We start from the raw sequence: 12124 nt of genomic DNA, 5'->3' as shown, positions 1-12124 counted from the left end.
TCTTCATAAGCTCTCAGAAAGTGTTTGGATGCGTGTTCCACTTTCCATTTTGGTTGTTCTGACTATTGACACTTACAACTGAAAAGTCTTATCATTAGAGTAAGTATATATATTTGTAAATATATATATATATGTATATATATTTAATTTAAGACTCTCACTCAGCATTTAGGATATAAGACTATAAGACTAATGCATCTTGTGTGTGGAAATATTTTCTATTCCTTTGTAGAATGATACATAAGTAGTACTGAGTGTAGGAAGAGGTTAATCTAGTACCTAAATAATCCGATTGGCTACCATTTAAGTCTTTTCTCACATTGCTGTCCGCTTCGTGGGGCTTTTGTCCTTATGTTCCCACCATGGCTGCTCGTCTCCTGCCCTCATGCCCATGTTCCAGCTGGGGAGGAACTAGAAGGGAGGTCCAGCACTAAGGCAGGGAATCCTCAGCATATTTCTGCCTACATCTTTGACCAGAACCGGGGTATGTGTCCTTCCATAGCTGCAGGGGGTTTGGGAAGGTGAGATTGTTTAACTGCAGCATGTTGGGTTCTGTCGGTAAGGACAAACGGATGCATCAGCCTCTGTCATGATTCCCCAGGGAAACTCTGGCTGGGGTAGGTTCCCCCAGATCCTAATAAGAATGGTTGTGTGTTTATCACAACATCATAATGGCAGAGAACTTTGAACAGCCTACATATCCATTAGTGGGAAATTCACAAATAAATTGCCATCATATCCATACCATTGAGTGCTCTAAAGCAGTTATGACCTGCATGTATCAACATGGGTAAATGTCAAACATGTAAAATAAACAATTGTATAAGGTTAGGTATAACACAGTATAATTCCACTTAGATAAAGTTTACATACAGAAAACTGGCTTCTAGTTACCCAGTAAGGAAAAAATATGAGTCAGGAGTGATCAGCATCATAGCCAGAAGTGGGGAGGAATGTTACCAGGCAGGGATGTTCCATGAGCATCCGTTGTTACCTGTGACCAGGGAAGGATCCAGGTTTTGTGGGGCCTGCTGCATATATAATTGGGGGAGATTCCCTTTTAAGAAAAAGAGGGCCCCACCTTGGGCTTTACTGTAAATCTGCCTCAAACTGGCCTTTGCAAGAGTGTGGGTGACTCAGTGGGTTAAATGTCTACCTTTGGCTAGGGTCATGATCTCAGGGTCCTAGGATCGAGCCCAGTGTCACACCCTCTGTTCAGTGGAGTCTGTTTTTCCCTCTGCCTGCCAGTCTGCCTGCTTGTGCTCTGTCTCTCTCAATCTGTCAAATAAAAAAAATAAAATCTTTAAAAAAAGGTTATATCTGATATACCAAGATTATATCTGCTAAAGTCATATGGGGAGCTCTTTGTAGATGGGTAATAATAACATTCCCAATCACAAGAGCTAATTTTTTAAAGGCCTCACCATAGGCCACGCCCTGCACTGAGCATTTGGCAGGAACTTTTCCTTGACGCTTCACAGTCAGCTCCTGATACAGACGCCACTTACCGGCCTCCTTCTATGGCCAAGAAAGCAGAGACTCAGAGGGGTCAAGTCGTTTGCCCAAGACCACACGGCTGGTGTATGGTGGAGTCAGGGTTCACATTCAGGGAGGAGAGCAGGACTTGCTTACTAGGGACTAAACACACCACACATAGTGATCTCTCCGTTGTTGTTTTTGTGGGTGTTGTGTTTCCTTCATTAAGACTCATAATTTTTAATTAAGTGGAGGAAGAGCAGTACAACCGGAAAATATTTCTTCCTATTACATGGAGGTTATTTTTGGAATTAGTGTGTAATGGAGTCATATTTCTCAAAGTAATTGATTTGATGAGTAGGCAAGGATCGCTTGTGATAAGTTAAATGTCTTTGATTAAAGGACGTTTGGTTAGGGCGCCTGAGTGGCTCAGTCAGGTGAGCATCTGGCTTCAGTTCAGTTCAGGATCCCAGGGTCCTGGGATCGAGTCTGGCATCTGGCTCCTTTCTCAGTGGGGAGCCTGCTTCTCCCTCTCCCCCTTCCCCCTGCTCATGCTCTTTCTCTCTCATACGCTGTCTCTCTCTTAAATAAACGCATATAAATCTTTAAAAAAAGGACTTTTGATTAAAAAAAAAAAAAAGCCTTCAAAATCCTTGTTGTACTTAATCTGTTGGCTGAACTCATGGAAAGCACCAGGTGTAAATAATCAAGAAGTCAGTCCTAATGATTAACTAGTAACAAAGCTGCCTGAGAATCTTCCCGTATGGATGTACATTAGGCATCATGAGGTCCCAGACCCACATGCATGACTGTGTCTGTGGGTCTGTTTCATGGCGTCTGGTGAGGATAGGACTCTATACGCTTGTGGGCGTACCACATGGATATAACTTCCTGTGGATCCCAAAATGATTAATCCCACAAGGAGGAGGAAAGCATGAAGGCAAGTCGTGACTGAATCGGCCATTCCTCAAAAATGTGTGAGTTAAAAGACAAACCAAGGAAAACCCACAGGACCTGCTGCCTGGTGCTCCGCTGGTATTTGGGAAAGAGGGCTTGAGGAAGGCTGGGAAGGTCCCTGGGCCACAGGGCTTGGCCTGGGGGCTTGGCTGTGGCTCCCCCAATAGATTGCCAAGGCCACGGAAGAGCTCGGCCGCACAGAGCCCTGCACACGGTCTTTGCCCCCGGGGAGCCCCATAGCCAGGAAAGCGGGGAAGTGAACCAGCGTCCATCCAGTGTTGCTCTTGGCTGCAGAGAGGGAAAGGAAGAAAAGCCAGAATGACCAGGAGAAAAGGAGCTAAACCGCCTTCCTGGTCACATTTAAAGGGTACTAATGTTTGTACATATTTGTAAATATTGAGTTTACCGTTACCAAGTAACAGCCTTACCAAGTGACTGAGTGGAGGGCCTCCTTCTGTTTGAGTGCACTGGTTTGGGCTTCTTTGTTGTTGTTGTTGTTCAGAGAGGGTTTGACTCCTTTTCTTTTGTGTGGTTCTATGGGTCGAATAAAGGGGAGTTTGTTTTCCAATTGTCTGTGTGCAGGAAGCATTGGCCGACTGTAAAAATTTGGCACTGAAAAGCGAGCGGCAGTGCGTGAGATTACTGATTTGGTGTTTGCATAAATAACTCCAGAGCCCTAAAAACCACCCTGTGCACCATCCCGTACCTCAGGACATCAAAGGCAATGAGGTCTCGCCCTCCTCGTTTTGCAGATGGGGAAATAGAGGCCAGAAGACCCTGCAAGCCACGTTGCTTATAGTGGTTTACAGGTTTGTTTTTTATTAAGATTTTATTTATCTATTTGTCAGAGAGAGAGTGAGAGTAAGAGCACAAGCAGGGGAAGCAGCAGGCAGAGGGAGAAGTAGGCTCCCCACCAAGCAAGGAGCCCAATATGGGACTCTACCCTGGGACCTTGGGATCATGACCTGAGCCGAAGGCAGACTCCTAACCGCCTGAGACGCCCAAGCGCCCCAGGAGCATGACTTCTTTGAAAGGTGAAAGTTGACAAGTTATAAACATCCTCTAGAAATTCTAGGTTGGGACATGGAGCCCCTGGACAGGTGAATGTATAAAAAATCCTTTGGGTTTCCTTACAAGTGCAAGAGGAATGGTGAGTCAGGGCCATGGGGTGCAGAGGGGATACTGCGATCATTTATCCCTTGCTCCCCATTCTCTTGCTGGGGCCTCTCATTTTATTCCCAGGCTGGCTTTCTCTGTCAAGCAGGTGTCTATGGATGGGGGGAAAGCCCCTGCAAACAGCTCCTCTGAGTTCCTGTGACAACGTGTCCCGCTGGGGAGGCTCTGTACTGTCTGCCCTGTTTATGGAAAGGCTGCCAGACCCCGCTCTTGCCTGGTCTTTCTTGCTCAGACAAGCCCACTGCTAAGCTGTCAGGGGGCAAGGTTTGTTTTTGACATATCTTCCCACCCACCATGAGCTGTGCTTCCTCCGATAGCAGCCTCTTCCAAGGAGCCAGCTCCCCCAGCCCCATCCCTAAGGCCAGTTCTCTTCTAGGCCATATACCAGGCAGAAATCACCAAACGCGGACCCTGTCCTGCAGGAACTCCCCCCGACAGCGTGTGGGTGGACTGAACTGAGATTTGGCGACAGAAGGGAGAGTGGTCTATTCTTAGGGAAGTCACGGGGGTCAGGAAGGCCTTCTCAGAAAGGGTGGCCCAGGGCTAGCTCTGCAGAGGCTCAGCCCCTTGGAGAGAGCCAAGCACTACAGGCCTAGGTGTTGGAATGGGAGTGGGGGGGCATCCTTCAGCAGGGCTGGGTGTGTGGTATGGGGATGCTGGGGTGGGTATCCCAGGAAATAAGTCCAGGGGTAAGGGGGGGGGGGGGGAGTGTAGTGGTTAGTCTACTTTGCTCTACTTTTTATCTTGGATTTTATTTTCTAAGAGATAGGGAACCTTTCGAAGATTTGAAATAGTATTTGAGATTTAACAGCTCTTTGATGCTCGAGGTGTGCAGGGGGGAGTCCAGATTGGGGGCTGGGTCAGGGAGGAAGTGGTCTAAAGCACAATGGATGTAGAAATGGTGGCGGGGGTCTCTGGACTCCCCGGGGTCCAGAGTGGGTGTGCAGAAGATGGTGATACCATGCATGGAGAATCTCTTCTTTAAGTGGGGAGCGACAGTTCCTAGATGCACAGAACAGGGCTTAGTTCGAGCCCGTTTTCCTTTCCCTCCCGGCAGCCATGTTCAGAGAGGTCCCAGCACCTCCCTTGTCCACTCCTCTCATTCAAAGCTCACTCAGCCCGAGCCCCATGCCCCAGGGCCTTGCCCGTTGCTGGCTCAGCTAATGAATTGCTTCTTGTTATGTGTGGGAGTTAATGGTTGGTGGGTATTAATATGTTACCCAGCCCTGGTAACCTATTTCCATTTTAAACAGGTGCTTAGAGGTCTTAGGGCAGCACTGAAAGTTTCATCAGAATTTAATCAGAAAAACTTCAAATGTCCAATTTTAGCTTCGAGTGATTTTTTTTTTTTTTTTTTTAAGGTTTTTCTCTAGTGGAGTCTCAAATGGAGATCAGGTTTGAACACCAAAAACTAATTTGCTAAGACATTTTACTCTCTTTTGCCCTCTAGTGGCAGATTCTTGAACACCTCTTTTTTTTTTTTTTTTTTTTTTTAAAGATTTTATTTATTTATTTGACAGAGAGAAATCACAAGTAGATGGAGAGGCAGGCAGAGAGAGAGAGGGAGGGAAGCAGGCTCCCTGCCGAGCAGAGAGCCCGATGCGGGACTCGATCCCAGGACCCTGAGATCATGACCTGAGCCGAAGGCAGCGGCTTACCCCACTGAGCCACCCAGGCGCCCCACACCTCTTTTTAAGTCCAACCGCTTTGGGATTCATTGATTCAAAAAATAATTATTGTGTGTCTCTTATGGGCTAGATGCCTCAAAGGGCCTCACTGTCTGGACTTGTGATGGCCACCCAGTCTGTTCCTAAAGGATCATCAAGGTATAGGAAGTAAGTTAAAATGAATTAATTAGGTCTGGAAGATTTTATTTTTTAATTTTATTATTATTATTATTATTTTAGCATTTCCCATTTCTCTTTGACATAGTGTGTATCCTGAGGTATTACAAATAGGGGTCTGAGAATTGATGCGGTGTGCGCCAGTCGTATTTCCCACTACCTATCTCATTTTCTTTTATTATCCTGGATTCAGAAGAATGTGGATTGTACCGTGTTGTTATGGATCTAATAAGAAAACTATTACAAGATTGCCCATCAGTTGGCTCAGGTCATGATCTCAGGGTCCTGGGATTGAGCCCCATGTTGAGGCTCAGTGCGGAGTCTGCTTGGGATTCTCTCTCCCTCTTCCTCTGCCCCTTCCCTGCTCATGCTCTCTCTCTAGCTCTCTCTGAAATCAATCAATCAATCAATCAATCATCAACCTTTTTAAAAAAAAGATTACCCATCAATGTTAGTGGTAGTATCTTGAGACAAGTAAGGTACATAATGCTGGGAACACGTGAACTCTTCTGTGAGGGGTGGTGAAATGAATGGGACTGACAAAGTTCTTTTCCCTTCCTGGCAAATAATTTTAGAGAAATATCCAGATTGCCCCCCCACCCAAAGTAAGCTCTTCTGGAAAGACCAAACATGTGGATGAATGAACTGAAATTTTCTGTGAGTTATTATATGTATGCCTGAGGCAAAGCAGGTGAGTGCCCAGCGCAGTGCCTGACGTGCCAGCACTCCAGGAAGCCTGCCTGCCTGCCTTTGTGACTAAAGCTTGTATGGTTCCACCTTGTGTTCTTGCCATGTTTTTGTTTTGGCTTTACTTTTTTTTTTTAACATCTTAATTTAATTTTATTTTTTCAGTGTTCCAAGATTCATTGTTTATGCACCACACCCAGTGCTCCATGCAATATGTGCCCTCCTAAATACCCACCACCAGGCTCACTCATTCCACCACCCCACCCCCTGCAAACCCCTCAGTTTGTTTCTTAGAGTCCACAGTCTCTCATGCTTTGTCTCCCCCTCTGACTTACCCCAAAATTCACTTTTCCTCTCCTTCTCCTAATGTGCTCCATGTTATTCCTTATGTTCCACAAGTAAGTGAAACCATATGCTAATTGACTTTCTCAGCTTGACTTATTTCACTCAGCATAATCTCCTCCAGTCCCGTCCATGTTGATACAAAAATTGGATATTCATCCTTTCTGATGGCTGAGTAATATTCCATTGTATATGTCGGACCGTATCTTCTTTATCCATTCGTCTATTGAAGGGCATCTGGGCTCTTTCCACGTTTGGTGATTGTGGCCATTGCTTCTATGAACACTGAGGTACAGATGGTCTTTCTTTTCACTACATCTGTATCTTTGGGGTAAATACCCAGTAGTGCAATTGCAGGGTCATAGGGTAGCTCTATGTTTAATTTTTGAGGAATTTCCACACTGTTTTCCAAAGTGGCTGCACCAACTTGCATTCCCACCCACAATGTAAGGGGGTTCCCCTTTCTCCACATCCTCTCCAACACTTGTTGTTTCCTGTCCTATTAATTTTGGCCATTCTGACTGGTGTAAGGTGATATCTCAATGTGGTTTTGATTTGAATCTCCCTGATTGCTAATGATGATGAACATTTTTTTATGTGTCTGTTAGCCATTTGTATGTCTTCTTTGGAGAAGTGTCTGTTCATGTCTTCTGCCCATTTTTTGACATGATTGTCTGTTTTTTGGGTATTGAGTTTGAGGAGTTCTTTATAGATCTTGGGATCAGCCCTTGGCTTTACATTTTTATGCAGACATTTTGCCCCAAGCTTCACATAGCATCATACTGCTTAGTCAACAAAGCCTTGTGGTATTTTTTTTTTTTAAAGATTTTATTTATTTATTTGAGAGTGAGAGAATGAGAGAGAGAGAGAGCACGAGATAGGGGAGGGTCAGAAGAAGAAGCAGGCTTCTCGCTGAGCAGGGAACCCAATGCGAGACTCGATCCCAGGACTCCAGATTCATGACCTGAGCCGAAGGCATTCACTTAACCAACTGAGCCACCCAGGTGCTCACCTTGTGGTATTTTAAAAAATAGTGTCTGATCATCATAACAGCTATGAAAATTAACATTGAGCTTTTCACGAGCTATGAATATTATCATATCCAGAGGACTGAGGCTCAGGCAGGTTAAACAGCTTGTCCAAGGTCGCGTAGTTAATTACCAGCCTCCAGCCAGGGTCTTCTGCCCCCAGGGCTGGTGCTGTTTACACTGTGAGAGAGAAAAACCCCTGTTCTCAGGAGGCTGGTGTCAGACTTGATTGTGGAGTGATATTTTTGGTGACAGCGTGCAGGGTTTCCCATCCTGTTATCATTTAGACCTCTGTGAGGAGGTGTTTATACCGCTTTGACTTGGTGAATAAGCATATGGTGGAGGTGGGCTGGGCCACAGAAGGCACTGGGGTTGGCCGAGGGCCTGGCACTGCACTGCTGATGCCCGAAGGTCAGGATTCTCCACTGTGCTGGTGATGAGGCTGGCATCTGGGGGTGTCGTCCCCCCCCAGAGGGGTCTTCTTCCCCTTGAGAACTGTGACTTTGCCAGCCTGGATCCTTTCTAATTCCTGGAGAAAGGTGACATGGAGGTGCAGCCACATAATCCAGGAAACACAGTTTTCCTTGTCCCAACCTAGGAGGCCAGTTCTGTGTTCCTAGGACACAGCCACTGTATGTGTCTGAGACAGACAGGAGGGACTCGGCAGCCATGTCATGATGTGGATATAGCAGGTGTTGGCTGAAAAGTTCTAGTCATAGATGCTGGAGGTCACATACCTTTCCGATTCTCCAGTGTGCCACACTCCCTACCACAGGACCTCTGCATGTGCTGTCACCTCTGCCCAGGATACTTTTCCCCCTGTCGTTCTTTAGATCTCATACAAAGGTCCACTTTTATCTGAAAACCTTAACCATTGTACACATATACACTTAGCCTGGGGAAAATATCTACTTAACTCACAAATGAGAAAACTAGAAGGATGAGGAAGACAAGACTAGTTTTAATAAGTACTCAGGAGTGGGGCACCTGGCTGGCTCAGGGCATGGAGCACACAACTCTTGATCTCAGAGTTGTGAGTTCAAGCTCCACATTGGGTGTAGAGATTACTTAAAAATAAAATATTTTAAAAGAAAAGTACTCAGAAAAATATATGTGTGTATATACACATGTACACATATATACATATGTGCGTGTGTGTGTGTGTGTGTGTGCACGCACACATGTATAGTCATGGGAAAACATGGAGAAAAGGATGTTGAGATAAGACTGCAAACTTAGATCAAGGTTATGGTTAGATGATGGTTAGGTCCTACAGGAAAATAACACTGTAACCTTTAGAATCCTGTCTTATACCTGACAGAAGTAACTTGTGACTTACCAGTCTCTTATACGTTAACATCCTAACTTCACAGAGTCTGGGCCCTCTTCAAAAGTGAATAGTGAATCAAACAAAATTTATCTTCCCTGTAGGCAGGCTCCGGCTATGGACTCTGGAAAGGCATGCTTTATTTCCTAGTTTTGGATACTTATTCAAAATGGCATTCAACCTTGAGTCGCTAGCACAGTGCCTGATCCAGGAGATATCAGTATGTGTTGAATGAATGAACACACGGATAGAAGGTTGGTCCCTCAGGCACACATGGGGCCGGGTGTTAAGTACGGGGAATGCCACGCATTCGAGGTTGAGCCTCTGCCTTCCCACTGGAGAGTTTGGGGTCAGAAAGCAAGCTGTGAGCAGACCAAGGGGAGGCTGGGGTGGTAGGGCCGTTAAACAGGATTTGGGGCAATAAAAGGAGATGTCAGAAGTCCAGCAGTGAGAACAGGGTCTTAAGAACCAAGGAGAACTCAGAGATCGAGACAAAGGAAGGAAGGGAAGGAATGGGTGCTTCTGGCATTATCTACAATATGTGATTCATTATAGGAAGGCCTTCGTCTACATGGTCTGTCCCAAGTTTACCCCTCTCCTGGCCGGGGAGGTGGTGGTAGTATTCTTTCTGGCCCAGGCCAGAGTGTCACACAAACGGCTGTGGAGTCAGGCACACTTGGATTTGCGTTCAGGCTCTGCAGCTCGTGAGGGGTGTAGACCTTGGCAAGGTCCGGACCCTCCCTCCCTCCCTCCACCTCTGCTTCCTTATTTACGACATGGGGATGCAGTCTGAGCAAATACCAACACCTCTGATGCTGCAGACTTGGGGTTGGGTTGCATTCAGAGGTTTGGAGTCCATTAGGTGACCATCAAAACAACTCTACGGTTTGCTGTCTCTCCAAGAAGATCCAACGAGGATGCTTTATACTCGAGAGTAGTCCTTTAAAGGACTCCTCTCTCTCTTCCTCATCCCTTTCTGTTTCCAGCTCACCCTTGCCTTGCAGGCACCCTAAACCTTCCCCTGTGCTCCAGAAGACTTTTCTCTTCTTCCCCACTCCGTGTTCCCCTTTTCTCTCTCTCCATACACCTGCTTCTCTGTCCTCTGATTAACTCAGTTTGCACAACAAAGGGAAGAAGATGGCAAAGTCCTTCCTAAGCCAGCCGACAAGAAGCTGTGTAACCTCAGCCTTTAAAGAGCTCTTGCCCTTGATTCAGAAAGAAGAGGCCCTTACAGTGTGGTCATGAGGATTAATTTGAAAGGAGTATATGTCAAGTTTCTGGGAGTTAGTGAACCTCGAGTAAATGGCAGCTCCTAGGATTGTTACAGAGAAGGAAGCTCGTTGGAGATGCTCCCACAGCTGTGAAGTGATGAGCTGCGGTTGTAGCTCAGCCAGCTTGGCTCTGGTGCATGAAGTCGGAGTGAGCACCGCGCCAGGTGGGTTACAACTCACCCAAGAAGTCAGGGCTGTTCCTAGGGAGTGGGGCGGGGACTATGCTAGGGCTGGAGACCGAGGTCCAAAGGGTCCCAGCTGTCAGGCACAGCCTGGCAGGAAGCCAGACAAGCTGTGTTCTGGTCTTGAGCTGGGCGGTGGGGAAGGGTCTTATGCCAAGTTTCCAAGCTGAGCAGGCCATCAGAATTGGCTGGGTTTGATCCGGAGCGGCCTGTCCTCTTGGCTACTAGGATCTTGCTGTCCTTGTGCGCAGACCCACCGAGGTTTTCTGGGAGAAAGCAGGCAGCTTTGACTCAGGATGAGTGTCTGTGAAGTTTGGAGTCTGATCAAGAGGATAGCCTCCGAGAAGAGAAATGGGACGGTGCTGTGGGCCACCTGCAGATATCTGGTCAAGGGCCCAACGTTGCATGGATTCTCTGATGCAGAGCTCACACTCAGAATTCCCAAGGCCATTTTTTAGGTGACATTCAAGGGCTCCAGCAAGAAAAACACAAGTGAGGAGGGGATCAAATGCTCTATGACCTTTCTCTTAGCTCTTCTTTTAGGGGGGAAAAAGGGGGGCCCCCTTTTTTTTTTTGAAATTTTATTTATTTATCACAGAGGGGGAGAGAGAGAGCACAAACAGGGGAAGCAGCAGGCAGAGAGAGAAGCAGGCTCCCAGCTGAGCAAAGTGCCTGACGTAGGACTCCATCCCAGGACTCTGGGATCATGGCCTGAGCCAAAGGCAGATGCTTAGCAGACTGAGCCACCCAGGTGCCCCATAAAAAAAGCCTTTTTGTTTGCAGTTCAGATTAATTTTTTCAGAAAAGAACTGCAGAAGGTGTTGGAGGTTTGCTTCAAGGCAGCGGGAGTGGCGCCCTCTGAGAGGGCTGGGTGGGAGGTGGACAAGGTCGGCAGCTGAGCGTTTCTGGCGCCAGCCAGCAGAGGGCACTCTTCGCTTACGTTCGGTGCTGTCCCCTTGCCTTGGCCAGGTTCTCTTGCGGAGGCTGGAGTCCTGCTGTCTCCTGGAAAAGTCAGTCTTGGAAAATACTCACTTCCAGCTATTTCTAATTTAACTCTGAGTCCTCAAGGAGTGGACTTTTCCCTTTAGAGCCACAATGTCTGTGCTGTTACTTTAACGACACCATCTGCTTTCGTCTGAACGTCCAAGAGTCAGAACAGGGAGGGGCGTTCTCCGAGGCTCCGAGAGCACATGTTCAGACAGAAACAGGCCAGAGGGGCACAAAGTGTTACATAAACACCAATTAATACATACTTGGCTCCAGATGAGCCCTGTGTGTCAGGTTTGCGATCTTCACACCTCCGCAGTCCAGGCCCTTCCTCCCATTGGTACAAAAATGAAGGAGACAATTAAAAAAGCAGAGCATTGCGCTGGCCAGCCCTAGAAGGGAGCAACATCGGGACCTACAGGGCCCCGCACTTCCCATGGGGGACATTTTAATTCCTTCCAGTGGTTCTTCGTTTTCCTCCAACACAGATGTAATCCTGCAAATGCAGGATTAGGAATGATAGGTAGGGGCACCTGGGTGGCTCAGTGGGTTAGGCCTCTGCCTTCAGCCCAGGTCATGATCTCAGGGTCCTGGGATCGAGTCCCTGCACTGGGCTCTCTGCTCAGCGGGGAGCCTGCTCCCCCTCCCCCCACCGCCTGCCTCTCTGCCTACTTGTGATCTCTGTCAAAAAAAAAAAAAACTTAAAAAAAAAAGAATGATAGGTAATACTTTCTGTATTATACCTACCATTTGCTGGGCACTGTGCTCTTAGGAGTGTCTGCTTATTAAAACCTCTTAAAATATTAAGAGATAAGGGAAGAAGTGCTGGGGCTTCTGAGGCTTTGTA

The 12124-nt window shown here is 46.9% G+C and overlaps 1 protein-coding gene across 4 annotated transcripts in view; it reads left to right on the top strand.

Moving 5' to 3' along the window:
* ARHGEF3 (Rho guanine nucleotide exchange factor 3) overlaps positions 1-12124 on the top strand; it is a 315621-nt gene that overhangs the window by 59838 nt on the left and 243659 nt on the right. Inside the window, exon 1 of one of the 4 annotated variants that reach the window (XM_059390002.1) lies at positions 2395-2453. The exons of the other annotated variants lie outside the window; for them this stretch is intronic. The gene's annotated coding sequence lies outside the window, so the exon portion shown is untranslated. Of the gene's footprint in view, positions 1-2394; positions 2454-12124 lie in introns of those variants that run through there. 4 annotated transcript variants of the gene reach the window in all.

This window comes from Mustela nigripes, chromosome 2 (assembly GCF_022355385.1).
Source record: "Mustela nigripes isolate SB6536 chromosome 2, MUSNIG.SB6536, whole genome shotgun sequence".
Classification (NCBI taxonomy): domain Eukaryota; kingdom Metazoa; phylum Chordata; class Mammalia; order Carnivora; family Mustelidae; genus Mustela; species Mustela nigripes.
This window is presented reverse-complemented; position numbering and strand designations above follow the sequence as displayed.